This window comes from Rattus norvegicus, chromosome 7 (genome assembly GCF_021556685.1).
Source record: "Rattus norvegicus strain SHRSP/BbbUtx chromosome 7, alternate assembly SHRSP_T2T, whole genome shotgun sequence".
Taxonomy (NCBI): Eukaryota; Metazoa; Chordata; class Mammalia; order Rodentia; family Muridae; genus Rattus; species Rattus norvegicus.
The window spans coordinates 7664201-7678299 of NC_141540.1; positions in this window are offsets into that span (position 1 = coordinate 7664201).

Genomic DNA, 14099 nt, shown 5'->3' on the forward strand with positions numbered 1-14099 from the left:
AAATATTTTTTCTTGAAGAGTTGAAATTTCTTTTGTCATCATGTTTGGTTTTGTTTTGACACAGTGTCTTGCTAAGGAACCCAAATCAGTCTTGAATGTTCTGTGGAACTCAGCCTGACATCAATATTCAAGGTCTTCCTGTTTCAGTTTCCCAACCACTGGGATTGTAGACATATGATATTAAACCTACATCATATTTTTTTTTTTTACATTTTCGACTCAGGATCTCTACAATTATTTTTAAGGAAACATTTTATTTTTAAGTATCAGTGGTATAATTTTCTTTTCTTTCTTTTTTTTCAGTAAGAAATCTGGAGTCCTAGACATGTAATATGTTTTAGCCAAGAAGAGTAGAGAGTGATAGAGCATATTTACAAATAAATATTGGTGAGGAAAGAACTGAAGATATTTTAAAATACAAAACGTGATAATGAGTCTAGATATTAATTAATAATGTTCTCTTTCTGTCTCTCTCTGTCTCTGTCTCTGTCCTCTCTCTCTCTCTCTCTCTCTCTCTCTCTCTGTGTGTGAGTGTTTGTGTGTGTGTATGGTGTTTGTCACAGCATGTGTGCAAATTTCAGAAGACAAAATGTGAGAGTTGGTTCTATCCTTCCAACACTTGGGTTCTCAGGTTGGAACTCAGGTCATCAAGCATGGCAGTAAGTACCTCTATCCATTCTATCCACTGAGCTATCCTGTCTCCACCACATCAAGGCATTCAGAAGATGAATTCTCCTCCTCTTCAATCACTTATGTTTAATTCTCCATCTCTGGCAGATGTTTTAATGGTTTATGAGGAGGGTCTCCCTCCTTTCTCCATTGGGTAATAGCAGGAAAACTTTCTGAATGCAACTTAACTCTCAATATTGAAAGAGATAATTCTGAGTCAGATTTAAAAACCAAAGCATGCAAATAAGTGCTCCTAGAGCCTGGGCTCAGAGCACACAGGTGAATGTTGGTTGAATGCATGCAGAATGGCTATTACTGAATGACAAACTAAAATGACACTAGAATGAAGAGAGGGACAGGGACACGTGGTATGGTGTGTTATGGGATTTCATAATAGGATGTGGTATGCTATTTCATTGTAAATTAAATTTCCTGTTGTGTATCATTTTGGATAATGTTGAGGAGATACAAATCACTGCACAAAAGAAAGAGATCAGAGCAGAACATAGTATTATAGACTCTGTACTGAATGGGATTCTGATCATCTGGTTGGCTGGCATTGCTTTGACTCTCAGTTCTTGCAGTGGTTTGATTCTTTTCTGCTCCCCCAACCTTTTACTTTCTTCTTTTAAAGGTGTGAGGATTGACTCTTGAGCTTCAGAATGCTAGGCAAATGCTCTATCACCATGCTCTGCTCTGGGCTCAACAGGATCCTTATCTAATATCAAAAGTGAGCTCTTTTTGTTGTCCAAATAGTTCCCCTTTGACATGGGTTCTAAGTGAGTACTGGAATCATGAGTTGATGTCTGTCTGTCTGCCTGGCAAATTTGGAGAGCCACATCCAAAGTTATATGCTTTGGGCTGCCCCAGTCCCCAGGGTTGCTCTTGAATCATGATTGTGACTGTTGCCTTTGCATTAAGGCAGTGGTTCTCAACCTTCCTAATGCTGCAACCTTTTAATATAGTTCCTCATGCTGTGGTGACCCCAACCAATACCCTTTTAAAGATGAATATAGCTATGCCTCTTTGGGGCCTTTGTAAGTCAAGGCCTTCCAAGGGTAAGATGAGACATGTACAGGATTTGGTTTCTAGTCTTTGAAATTCTCTTGACTGATCTCCACTAACATTTTTGAAAATCCCTTAGAACGAACACCAACTTACACTTTGAGACTCCTCCTGGATGACCAGCAGCTCTTGATGTGCCTGAACACTTCTCTGAAACCATGCCATGTTCATGTTCAGCATGAGGGGAATTCAAATGTCTGGATGGAAACCCACTTCCCTTTTCTACCTGGGTTACAGCATTTACTCAGCTCAACTATTTTCACTCCTAAAGAGATAAACATTGGAAAAGTTTCATTCTCTCAATGTGTACCAGTAAATTTATAGCATATAATTTCTAGTATCCAAAATCTTCCTGATGCATATTTCCTGAAGCCCTTAGCTTTCTTCATTTTAGTCACATTTCCTGCACCCAGAAGTGCTTGTTTAGGTACACTGTTTCTCCTTGACTCTGAACCTGCTGCTCAGCCTTCTGCATTGAACTTTATCCACTCAAAATTTCTGCCTTTTGCATTAAGCTGTTGTCAGTAAGGTTTCTTAGATTTTTCAACTTGAAGAATTGTCAAAGCTCTTACTGCCCCTGCACAGTTATGTCTAGAAATTACCTGGTCCAATCCTATGATCATAAGAACCGAGCAATTGCAGGTCGATAAAATCAAAATCGAGTCACTAAACATCTCTGAAATGTTCTTTTAAAAGTAGGATTTGGTTGTTACTGTTTTCAAGTAATTTCAAGCATTACTCAGGCACAGAATGCTTTCTCAAGAAAGGAAGAGGGATTCTGAATGTTGTCACTGAAATTGGGTTTATCTTACTCTTGGAGTATACACTTCATTTCTTGGATAAATCCTGCATGCCACACAGAAGAAAGCAAGATAATTATTTGTAGGATTTGTGTGGGTGTCTATGTGTCATTCCAGCATGACTCTTGCCACAAGTTTGAGGACCACACCTGCTCAAAGATAGCATACACTCTTTTGTGTTGCATGCTTCTTTAACTTATATAATCACCCCAAATTACACCATTTCCTTATACCTCTGGGGCACAGATTAAACTCATAATATCCATCATTAATCTCTCCATTGGAATTCAGAGCTGCATAGTAAATAATTGGAATCTTTAGATTCTGATTTTGTTCCAAAACTCATCAAGTACTGATTGTTCAGTAAACTCAAATCTAATGTCAATCTTGGTATTTTAAACATTTGAGGGTCATGCCAGACCTCATCAGCTACATGCACTCTCTCCACTGTTGGCAAGATCAGCCATGCTTCCTGAATGTCTTGTTTGCTTTAACTACCTAGTTATACTGCCATGTGATAAACAAGTGAGTTCCCATATAGTTTTCTTTATATTCAAGGGATCATATCAGAATCTATGAAGTGGAGAATGAATCTCTTTGTGCTGAATGTAGGTTGGATAATTTTTGCGTAATATCTTGTATACACGTTTGTGCTTTTTAGGTGATTTCTCATTATCTAATAGCACTCCATATAACTCCATAGCATCATATTATTGGAAGCTTACAAGTCAAGTGATTTCTTGTCCCTCCTGGCCATGGTCCTAGAATTGTGTGGGTGTTTCTAGATCAGACTGTGTGGCCCTAAGGGATTTTTCTTGTTAGACTTAGGGATGATCCACAGAGTAGTACAGCTTGAGTGGGGGAGTGAAAAACAAAGAACAATTACATAAATTATGATAAAAATTTCCCTCAGAGCCTCAAAATCATATTTTGTCCATGAGGCTGTTAGTGATGTGGTCAGCTGTTCAAGCTCTGGCTACAGACATCTGAGTACTGGTCAACATAGGTGAAACTTAAGACATCAAAAACAAACACTCACAGAAAGCATGATGGGTCAAACATGGAATGAGTGATTAAGAGGGCTATGGAGAGGAATTATGTTGAGGAAACAGACAGGGACAAAGACAGACAGACAGACAGATGGATGGATGGACACACACACACACACACACACACAAACACACACACACACACACACACACACCAAAACAAAGCAGCAATCATGGGGGGAAAGATGTTATAGATCACTGGTCAGGAGCTTCAACCAGGGAACAAAAGTCAAGTTCTTCTGTTGGGTGCAATATGTGACAACTTCCATGCTCTTGAAAGGGTGACACTGCTACATTTAGCTACAGCATCCATTAGGAACATACAGGCAGAGAAGGGGAAACTTCATATTCTTAAACCATACAGGTTTATTAAAGCCCCATTTTACCTTTCTCGTCATTCTGACAGACCTGCAAAGAGAAGCCAGTCCATGGTCAGCCTGGCATGCATTTTCCCCAATTTCTGAAACTTACTTCCGTACATGCTTCTTGGACCCTAGGTTTAATCAGAGTTGCTGAATAATCTGCATCTTCTCAGTTGTTGAAATCCTGGTATAGTAGAGTAGGATGTCAACTCTATTTCTAATTGGGGTTCTCTAGAGAATAGCAAGTTGAGATCACACTGGAGTTTATGAAAGAAACATGTGCATGAACTGGTATGAAATGTGCCTACATTTATCTTAAGAGCATTACCATCACTGATCACATTTCTGTTATGTTTCCAAGGTGAGCCACAGCTGTAGGTCTGTGCCACTAATTCTGCTGCTTAGCCTAATTATTGTGTTTGGTCTTTGGTTTGAAGTTTTGTTTTGTTTTTTTTTTTTTCTTGCCTTGGGTGCTTGGTTTTATTTTTTTGGGTTGAGGTTTTGTTATTTTTGTTGTTGTTTTAATTAATTTGCTATTTTCAAGTTTACAAAGTATAAAAGGTTACAGATGGAATCCATAGTAGGGAAAGCCATTCCCGCCACAATGTGGACTGAATAACTGAAGTCTTCCCCCAAACCCCCTTTTGTTTACTATTGATAAACAGTCAGGGCTGGGGAGAGGATCAACATCATTAGACTATGTCTTGCTGAATGTGGTGTAGAGTTCCCATCCACATTCATCTCTCCTACTGCTCTGTAGGTTTGAAGTCTGTGGAGCAAGTTCAATCTTCGCTTTCAGGGTATAACCAGCAGTTGCAGTCTCTGGCTTCAGAACTAAGGGCTGGTAATCCTGTAATAATAATTGATTAAATTCTAGTTAGAAATCTTTTGCATCTTTTATGGAAGGAATCTAAACAAGAAGTTTATGAGGCAGTATGGGATCAGTAGGATTAAGAAAAGAAGGAGAAGGGGGAACAGGGAGTATCCAATTCCATACTGGATTTACTGATAAACCACCTGGCAGAGGCATCAAACTGTGCTCCATATTTTCAGAGATCTATTTGTATTTGTAGGATCTCTCTCTCTCTCTCTCTCTCTCTCTCTCTCTCTCTCTCTCTCTCTCTCTCTCCCACTTAAAAAAATCTAATCCTTGCCAATTTTATAGCCCCAGAGCTGTCAGTGAGTTTATTTGGCCCTGGAGAATGAGGATGATCTGCTCCACTCATTGGAGAACTTAATAAAGGAGGGAAAAATGGATGGCAAATAGCTAGAGAAGTAGTCAGTCCTGCCTTCCCAGTGGCAACACCAGCAGTTACAACCAGAATTGCCAACAAATGCAGGATCTGAAATGCTCATTTTTTTATGCCTTTGTTTTTTGCTATAAACCCTGTGTTGGGGTCTGGCAAAGGTTCTTCACCAGGTACCATGCCCTGCTTTACAAAAAGGAACAGAACACCAGAGCACATGTCCCAGACCACTCAGTGGGTACTCAGTCATAGCCTTGAGTACTGCACGGAATAGAGGCATGGTTAACACTTTGGAAGAGTACCTGCGTGGTAATGTTAAGGATTATGGTATTTTTACAGTCTGCAGGATCTGGTGTGCCCACGAAGTGTGCCCCTGAGTAGTAAAAGCAGTATGCCATACCAAAGCAAGGTTTGCGTTAAAGACATATGGTGGTTTAAATATTTGACTTAAAGCAATTAATGAGCAGAGAGATGAAGGAATCTAGTAAGCCAACAGACTAGGCCATGAATGGTGGATATGAGTTTGGCCCAACATTCTCCCAAGCAGCAAGGCAGAACATTATTCATTAACTGATATGGTTGAGGTCTGAAACAAGGTATGCTATGGTAGATATGTGGGATCAGGATTGTCACATGATATTAGGCGATGCAAAGACCTTTCAAAAATATTGGACTACTTCGTTTTCTGTGTCTATACACAAGGGTTGAGAGAATTGCATATTGATAGATAGTGGCTAATGAGTATCAGTGATGAATGTTATAGTAAAAATGACCTGTGACTCCTAACTCCCACCTGGGGTGTCATTGATCCTCGATTGTGGTATAAAAATTCCCCACCTAGTTCCTTTTAGCTACAAAGCCTGAACAAGATGGTTCCTCCACTATTTTAACTCCAGCTAATGAATCTCCCCAATATTTGCCTAAACCCACAGTTTAATCTCCTCTACTCCTTCAGTTTCCCTTTATTTCTCTTCGACAATAGGTTGCTGAAATCAGCTCTCCTTGGGACCCACTTTAAGCACACCATCAGGCTCTACTCTTCCTGCTACTAACTCGTGCTCTTCAAAAGGACTTCCTTTCCCTCCCTGTACCTATCGTAAGGAAAGACTATTGCTGTCCCTTTGCAGGAACTTGGAGTGGATGGCTTAGTCAGAGTACATGCAGAGTTCATCAAGCAAACTCAAATAGAGAAGGGAATGGGATACTACACTGGTAGTTACTCCACCTTTTTAAAGCAATTGCAATATATTGCCCAATATTATAATCTCACTTTGCATGATATCCTTATAGATAATATTCTTCCTGAGGAGCACAAGCAAGTCTGGGAACAGGCTAGGGCACATACAGATGAAATCCATCGAACTGACACTGCCCAACATACTGGAAACAAGGCAGTCCCCAGCCAGGACCCTGAATGGGATTAAAACAACCCAGGGTACATTAACTCTAGCTATGGATCAATTTATGACTTATCTACCTGCCATGAGTTTGTAAAGCCCCTCCTAAATCAGTAAATTATGAATATGTAAGAGAGGTCATTCAGGACAAAAACTCACCTTAATTCCTAGAGCAACTTACCAAGACATTTTGACAATATTATAGTATGGGTACTGAGACTCCAGATGGAAAACAACTCCTTATGACATACTTCTTTTTGTAGTGGTGGAGGTACTCACAGCCAAGTACTTTAATGATAAGTAGGGATACAGTGACCTAGTAGAGCCTAAGGAACTGCAAAGGTGCAGCTCCAACTCTGGTAGGACAAGGTCAGGTAAAGAAGGCAGGGAGGGTTGCAATAAGCCAAGGAGGAACTAAAGAAACTGCCAGGATATAACTCCAAGACTGGTAATATATGGTCAGACAAAAGGTCAGGTAGGGGTGCAATGGCCCAGTAGATCCTGAGGAACTGCAAGGTTGCAGCTCCCGGGGTGGTGTTGATGTTGGGGGAATGGGTAATAGGGCCAGTGGAGTAAGGTGAAGAGAGCCAGCTATAACCTTAAAGGACTTGGCAAGGGGTCTTCCACCTCTAAGAATACCAGAGACACTCAACAGTCACTCTCTTGGACTCTGGGAAGTATTACAAAAACTAGAAGGGGAAGCTTACCTAATTGGTGCTTGAGGATGTAATGTTAAGCTATAGGTATGCTGGAAGGTGAGGCTGCTGCAGGGCAAGTGGAGGTGAGATACTGAGTCCTTGTACAGTTCAATATTTCCAGAGGAGGGGAAGCACAAGCGCCAATGAGAGTCTATTCAAGTCATGACAGCAAAATGTTGGTTTTTCTCCTGGGATGGGAAGGTGTCTTAAGACTTAGAAGCCTAGGATCCACACAACTTTGAAGCAGTTTAGCCCTGAGAGGAAGCATCCCCGGCAGAGGCATTGTAGCTCTCAGGAGAGGTGTGGTTGGTTGAATATCCTTTGTTCAGTGAATGTAACTGTTAGGAGATGTGGGTTTGTTGGAGTAGGTGTAGACTTGGAGGAAGTCTGTCACTGCAGATGTGGGCTTTGAGATCCTTTTGTTCTAGCTGCTTGAGAATGCTGACTTTTCTCCTGTTTGCCTTCCAAAAAAGACATAGAACTCTCAGCTCCTTTAGCACTATACTTGCCTGGACACTGCCATGCTTCCCACCATGATGATAAAAGACTAAACCGATGATCATGTAAGCCAGCCCTAATTAAATGCTGACCTTTTAAAGAGTTGATTTGGTCATGGTGGCCTTTCACAGCAATGGTAACCCTAAGACAATTGTTAGTGGCAGAGACTGAAGGTTATTGTTGTAGTAGGCCAGACTATGTTTGATTCCAAGAATGTGGATTTGGGGACTTTGAAATGAAAGTCATGGAATGTTTTTTTTTTTTTTTTTTTTTTTTTTTTTTTTTTTTTTTTATTAACTTGAGTATTTCTTATATACATTTCGAGTGTTATTCCCTTTCCCAGTTTCCGGGCAAACATCCCCCTCCCCCCTCCCCTTTCTTATCGGTGTTCTCCTCCCCACCCTCCCCTCATTGTCCCCCTCCCCCCAACAGTCTAGTTCACTGGGGGTTCAGTCTTAGCAGGACCCAGGGCTTCCCCTTCCACTGGTGCTCTTACTAGGATATTCATTGCTACCTATGAGGTCAGAGTCCAGGGTCAGTCCATGTATAGTCTTTAGGTAGTGGCTTAGTCCCTGGAAGCTCTGGTTGCTTGGCATTGTTGTACATATGTGGTCTCGAGTCCCTTCAAGCTCTTCCAGTTCTTTCTCTGATTCCTTCAACGGGGGTCCTATTCTCAGTTCAGTGGTTTGCTGCTGGTATTCGCCTCTGTATTTGCTGTATTCTGGCTGTGTCTCTCAGGAGCGATCTACATCCGGCTCCTGTCGGTCTGCACTTCTTTGCTTCATCCATCTTGTCTAATTGGATGGCTGTATATGCATGGGCCACATGTGGGGCAGACTCTGAATGGGTGTTCCTTCAGTCTCTGTTTTAATCTTTGCCTCTCTCTTCCCTGCCAAGGGTATTCTTGTTCCCCTTTTAAAGAAGGAGTGAAGCATTCACATTTTGATCATCTGTCTTGAGTTTCATTTGTTCTAGGCATTTAGGGTAATTCAAGCATTTGGGCTAATAGCCACTTATCAGTGAGTGCATACCATGGAATGTTTTAAGCAGGACTTAATGGGTCATCCTACAAGGAATATGGAATACATTGGTGCTAATGGCGATTTGAAGTCTGGGGGTCTCCAAGTGGTTTCTGAGGAGAATTTCAATATGCTGTCTAAAGATGGTTCTTGTGATGTTTTTGTGGAGATTTTAGCTGCTTTTCACCCTTGGGGAAAGTCTGCCTAAGGCTAAGGTGAAGAAATTCATTCTAATTGCTTTGACAGAGGACATCTCAAAAAGCCCAGCATACTCTATCCTCAGGTTTACTCTAATGAAGAGCAGTTTAGTCAAATGTAGCAAGTTTAGAAATGAAAAATACAAAATGTATAGTTCAAAGAATAAAGAAACACCAGGAAGTGGAATGAAGCCAAGTCCTGTGTTTAAGGATAATAAATGGAATTAAGGGAGTGACAACTTTAATTTAAGATCCCACCCATATAAATTTATTCATTTTCAGGTGTTTAAGGGATACATTATTATAATAGGTGTTATGACCTGTTTATTGTTTTCATTTGGACAAAAGGAGATATGATTCTGTTTCAACTTGACAAGAGGTAGATTTTAATGACTACTCTTGGTTTTAGATTTTGTTAAGATATATAATTGAAAGATTAGGTCCAGACAGGGTGGCACATGTTTTTACTCCCAAGAGACAGAAGCAAGCAGATCTCTGAGTTGAAGGCCAGCCTAGTACAGAGGAAGTCCAAGGTAAAGACAAGCTTAGGTCCATTCATGCTTTTAATCTCAGCATTCAAGAGACAAATCAAGGCAGATCTCAGAATTCAAGGTCAATCTACAAAGCACGTTCCAGGAGAGCCAAGCTTAGGCAATGAACAATTTGGAAAACAGAAACAGGTGATAATTTAAAAGAACAAGGGGGCTATATTTTACCTCTTGCAAGTAGAACTTGGCAGCTTTGGCCACATGGCTCTCAATTTAAGAGTTAAGATTAGAAATTGATACAGGTTGTCTAGAGCTAAGAAATTAACAGTGATTAAGAAGAGATCAGCATCACTGAAGTGAAATCTTATGGGAAATATTTTTTGAGAGTACAAATAAGGTTAAATGTTTTGGGAGGGATTTTCTGAGAATACAAAGGAGCTGTGTTCCAGAGATAGCCAAGGTTGTACCTTGTGCTATAGCTGCACTTGGTAATGTATAAGAATCACCCAGGTGGTACTGGGTTTGAAGGCATGAAGGGGTCATGGAGAGCAACTGATGCTTGGTACTGTGAGAGGACAGGAAAGGCCATTGGTGGAGTCACAGCCTCAGTTGCAGTTCATAGCCCAGTACTAAGGGATCATGCAAAAAAGTTGATGCATGACTCCATGAAGGGTGAAGCTTAGTGGCAGAAGAGAATCACAGCATACTGAGACATCAGTTCTATAGGATGACCATGAAAACCAGCAACATCAGTGGAGTAGGGACAATCCAAGTGTAGAGTGCTCCAGAAGGCAGAGCTGGAAATGTAACCCAAGTCTTTTGGAAGAGCAGAGAAGATCATTTGTAAATCCCAGACATTGGAACAAGAAGTTCTAAGCTTGAAGTTGCCTTGGAACCCCAAAGATGTTTGAGATGCCAGAGGCATGGGACACCTCCTAAGGAAAGTGACTATAGAGAGTGGGACCAACTAGAAAGAATTGTGCTCAGTCAAAAAGCTGATCAGATGTGGAGATGGAGATTGGAGTTTGCACACCTGGGTTTCGATCTTGCTTTCCTTCAGCATTTCCTCTCTACAATGTTTTGGAATGGTAATGTGTATCCTATGATGGTGGAGATATGTGATCTGCCCTTTTGTTTCTATTTTATAGGGGATTATATTTAAGTGATTGGATGAATCTAGGAAGAGACTTTGAATATTGATATTTTACATCGTTGATACTGTTAAAGACTATGGAGATTTAAACTGGCATTTTGCATTATGCTATGGCTAGGTATAGCTCTATAGACTTAAGTGTTTGAAAAAGCCATTGGGGACCAGGGAGTGTAATGTGGTGATTTAAATATGCTTAGCCCAGGGAGTGGCACTATTAGTAGTTGTGGCTTTTTTGGAATACGTGTGGCCTTGTTGGAGAAAGCGTGTTGCTGTAGGGATGGGTTTTGAGACCCTCCTCCTCATTACCAGAAGATGCCGAGTCTTTTCCTGTTTGCCTTTCAAACAAAACATAGAACTCTCTGCTCCTCTAGCACCATGGTTGCCCGGATGCTGCCATGCTTCTTGCATGATAATGGACTAAATCTCTGAACCTGTAAGCCAACTCCAATTTAATGTCTCCCTTTATAGGAGTTGCTTTGGTCATGGTGTCTCCCCAAAGAAATGGAAACACTAATACAGGAGGGTCTCCCCAGCGGAGCCTAGGAGCTCAGGAGCCTTATCCCTTCTCCTTCACTTTACTTCTTTCCTGCTACTCTTCTTTGATTCTTGTCATCTTCTTGTGAGTCAGTCACACTAGGCAGCATCTCTCATAAAAGGATTTGGTTGGAGGGTACAGAATGTGAATGGATGAATCCAGGAGTGACTGCCTTTGCTCCCGAGTGGGAGCAAACGCCAAGAATATGGCAAGGAACAGGACATATACAGGGTCCTGGGAGGGGTAACAGAGTTTCCTGTGGTGGAGAATTTCTTAGAGTAAGGATTGGTGGGATTTCAGATTCTAAGATTGAGGGAGCTCATGAATTAGTAAATTTCCTGATTGAGATTGGTGAGTTTTAGTAGTCAGGTATTAGTGAGTTTCTGTTTGAGGTTCAGGGATTGGTGGGTTTTCCTTATTCAGGGGTTAGTGACTTTCATTCAAATATTTCACCTAATATTAGCATAATGTGAGGAGGTTCCTGTTGATAGGCTGAAGATGACCTTTGTGACAGTTATGACACTTAGGGAGATTCAAGGCAGAGGCATGGATGCTGGATCTTCTCAATAGGGGTCCGGCTATTTTTCCTGCCTTGAGAGTTTACAAAATTGGTACAAAGTACATAAAGTTTAAAAAGGGAGTCTGCATGGAAATCCATTTTGTCAATTAAGTGGAATGACTAACTTCTGAGCAGTGTTTTAAAGGTGAGTTTCTAATGAGGCATAGAGAAATGTCCGACTCGGGAAGAAGGAAGTGGTGAAAGATTCCCTATGTTACAGGAGAGTCTCCTGAAAAGTGTATCACAGCTTTTGTTCAATTAGAGGAGAGCTAGTTAGCAGGTAGGCTATGGCAGTTCCCAATAATGTCATTAGTAAGTAGTCCCTTCTCTGTGTAATGTAGAGAGCCCTAGTATCTTCAGTGATGTAACCATGTTTGTGTTGACACCACCTGCCTATGGGTTGTTTGTTCAGAGCCTGTGTAGTGCATGTCCAGAGATGTTAACCAGGTTGAGCAGTCATTTTGGGAGAGACAAAATGAATAGAGAGAGGCAGAAAAAAAGTGTTATTCGATCTTGATGTACAAGAAGATAAAAACGGTTCTGGAGAATAGGCAGTGAGTGAGCCCTGGGTGTGAAAACAGGAATTTCCTGGAGGATGTGGACTTGAGCTGGGTCTTCCAGGAAAGGAGTTTAGAAGCTGGGAGCTTCTCTGAAGTGAGACTTATACTATTTCTCAGGGTCCCATTATCCAGACAAGACACCCACAATCACTAATCACCCCATCATATTCAGAGAGCCTTGTAGATCTACCCTGATATTCTTGAACACCACAGGGGAGCAATCTTTCTTCCTCACCATCTTGACTTAAATACTTAACAACCTTTGTTCATCAACTCATTGATTAAAGATCTTTAAGAGGGGAAGGGCCATTTCTAGTCTGTGCATGGAACGTGCATCTTCACTATTCATAAAGGAGTGAAAAGGTTTTAATGGAGCAGAGAGATCTCTGGCTTTGGAAGGGGGAGTGATTGAAGGTCTTCCCTTTTGTGTCTAGAAGGCTCCTGGAAAGGACAACTTGGCTTCTAGTGATTTGTGTCTGCTGGAGGGAAATCTACCAGTCCCTCCTCTGAAACTTCCAATGTATCTCTAAGATTCTTTAGTATTCTCTGTGAGGTCACCAGTATTGTGGCAACAGTAACTGGCATTTTTGCAACAGTAACTGTATTTGGGACATTCAGTGAGTGTCCTGAGGTTTTGCTCATAGACATGTTTGCCCGACTGAGAAGCCCATTTAGGAGAGAGAACTGACAACATAGAGAGAGGAGAGAGAGGCAGGAGGAAGCTGACCTTTGGGTTTGGTATAAAAGGGAAGAAATAAATGATCCTGGTGAAGGCAGCATAAACCACAGGCTGGGGAGAGGGAGCTACACGGAGGAGGTAGGCTTGAACTGGGCCTTCCAGGAGTAGGGTTTGTAATCTGGAGCCTCTGGCTTCCTAAAGAGCAGACCCAGAGTCAAGGATTTCTGATGGTTCGTTTGGCAGAGATCCAAGAACCGACAACCATGCAGCTGTTTTGCTGGGAGCTCCTTAATTTGATTCTGAGTGGCAAAGGAAGCCAGGAAGGAGCTCTGTGAGAATAAAAAAGTCTCCCTCTCAGGATCGCGTGCTGAGGCACTGCATACTCAGCAGATTCCAGTAAATTACATGGGTATGTGATGCCAAGAACAGAGAGGAATACTCCCATGGTCATGTATCAAGGTCTCAATCATTCAGATACTTTGAACTTGAACACAGGATTAGGGCTTGGTGGTCCTAAGCACTATGAACTTCATCCCTGCTCTTTCCTGGTTTTGTTCAGATACTTACTTGTATCACATCAGCTAATATCTGACAATGCCCTCCAATCCTCTTGCCTGGGTCAGCTTATGCATTTTGTGTCTGGGAGAAGGGCAGTAGTGAGTGAAGTACATGTATAGTTATTGTGGTTTGGAACAGGGACATAGCTGAGGAGCCCTGCTTGAAGACAGCTTTCTTGCTCTGTCAGGGATTCACTGTGTCTCTAGCATTCTGTTTTCCTCAGGCTTCTTTTGAGGATTCAGCGTGGTCTCTCCCGGGACTGTGCCATCATCTATGTATGGTCACTTGTTTTTATATACCTACTGAATCTGCTGGGAAAGCATCTTACCAACCTTTCCACCATTACCGGCCAGGAGCATTAGATGAAGAAGGTAGAGAAATTGACAACTGAGTTCCAAAAAATGAAAAATGAAAGGAATGAACTCCTTGGATTCCTGACCTATTACACAAACAAGTATTTAAATAACTGGGAGTCACTATCCCCAGTTCCCTGGTGACGGTCTTGTTCCCTTTCTGTTTACTCAGCTTTCCTCATGTCACAGAAGGCTGCACATCTATGGAGTCCT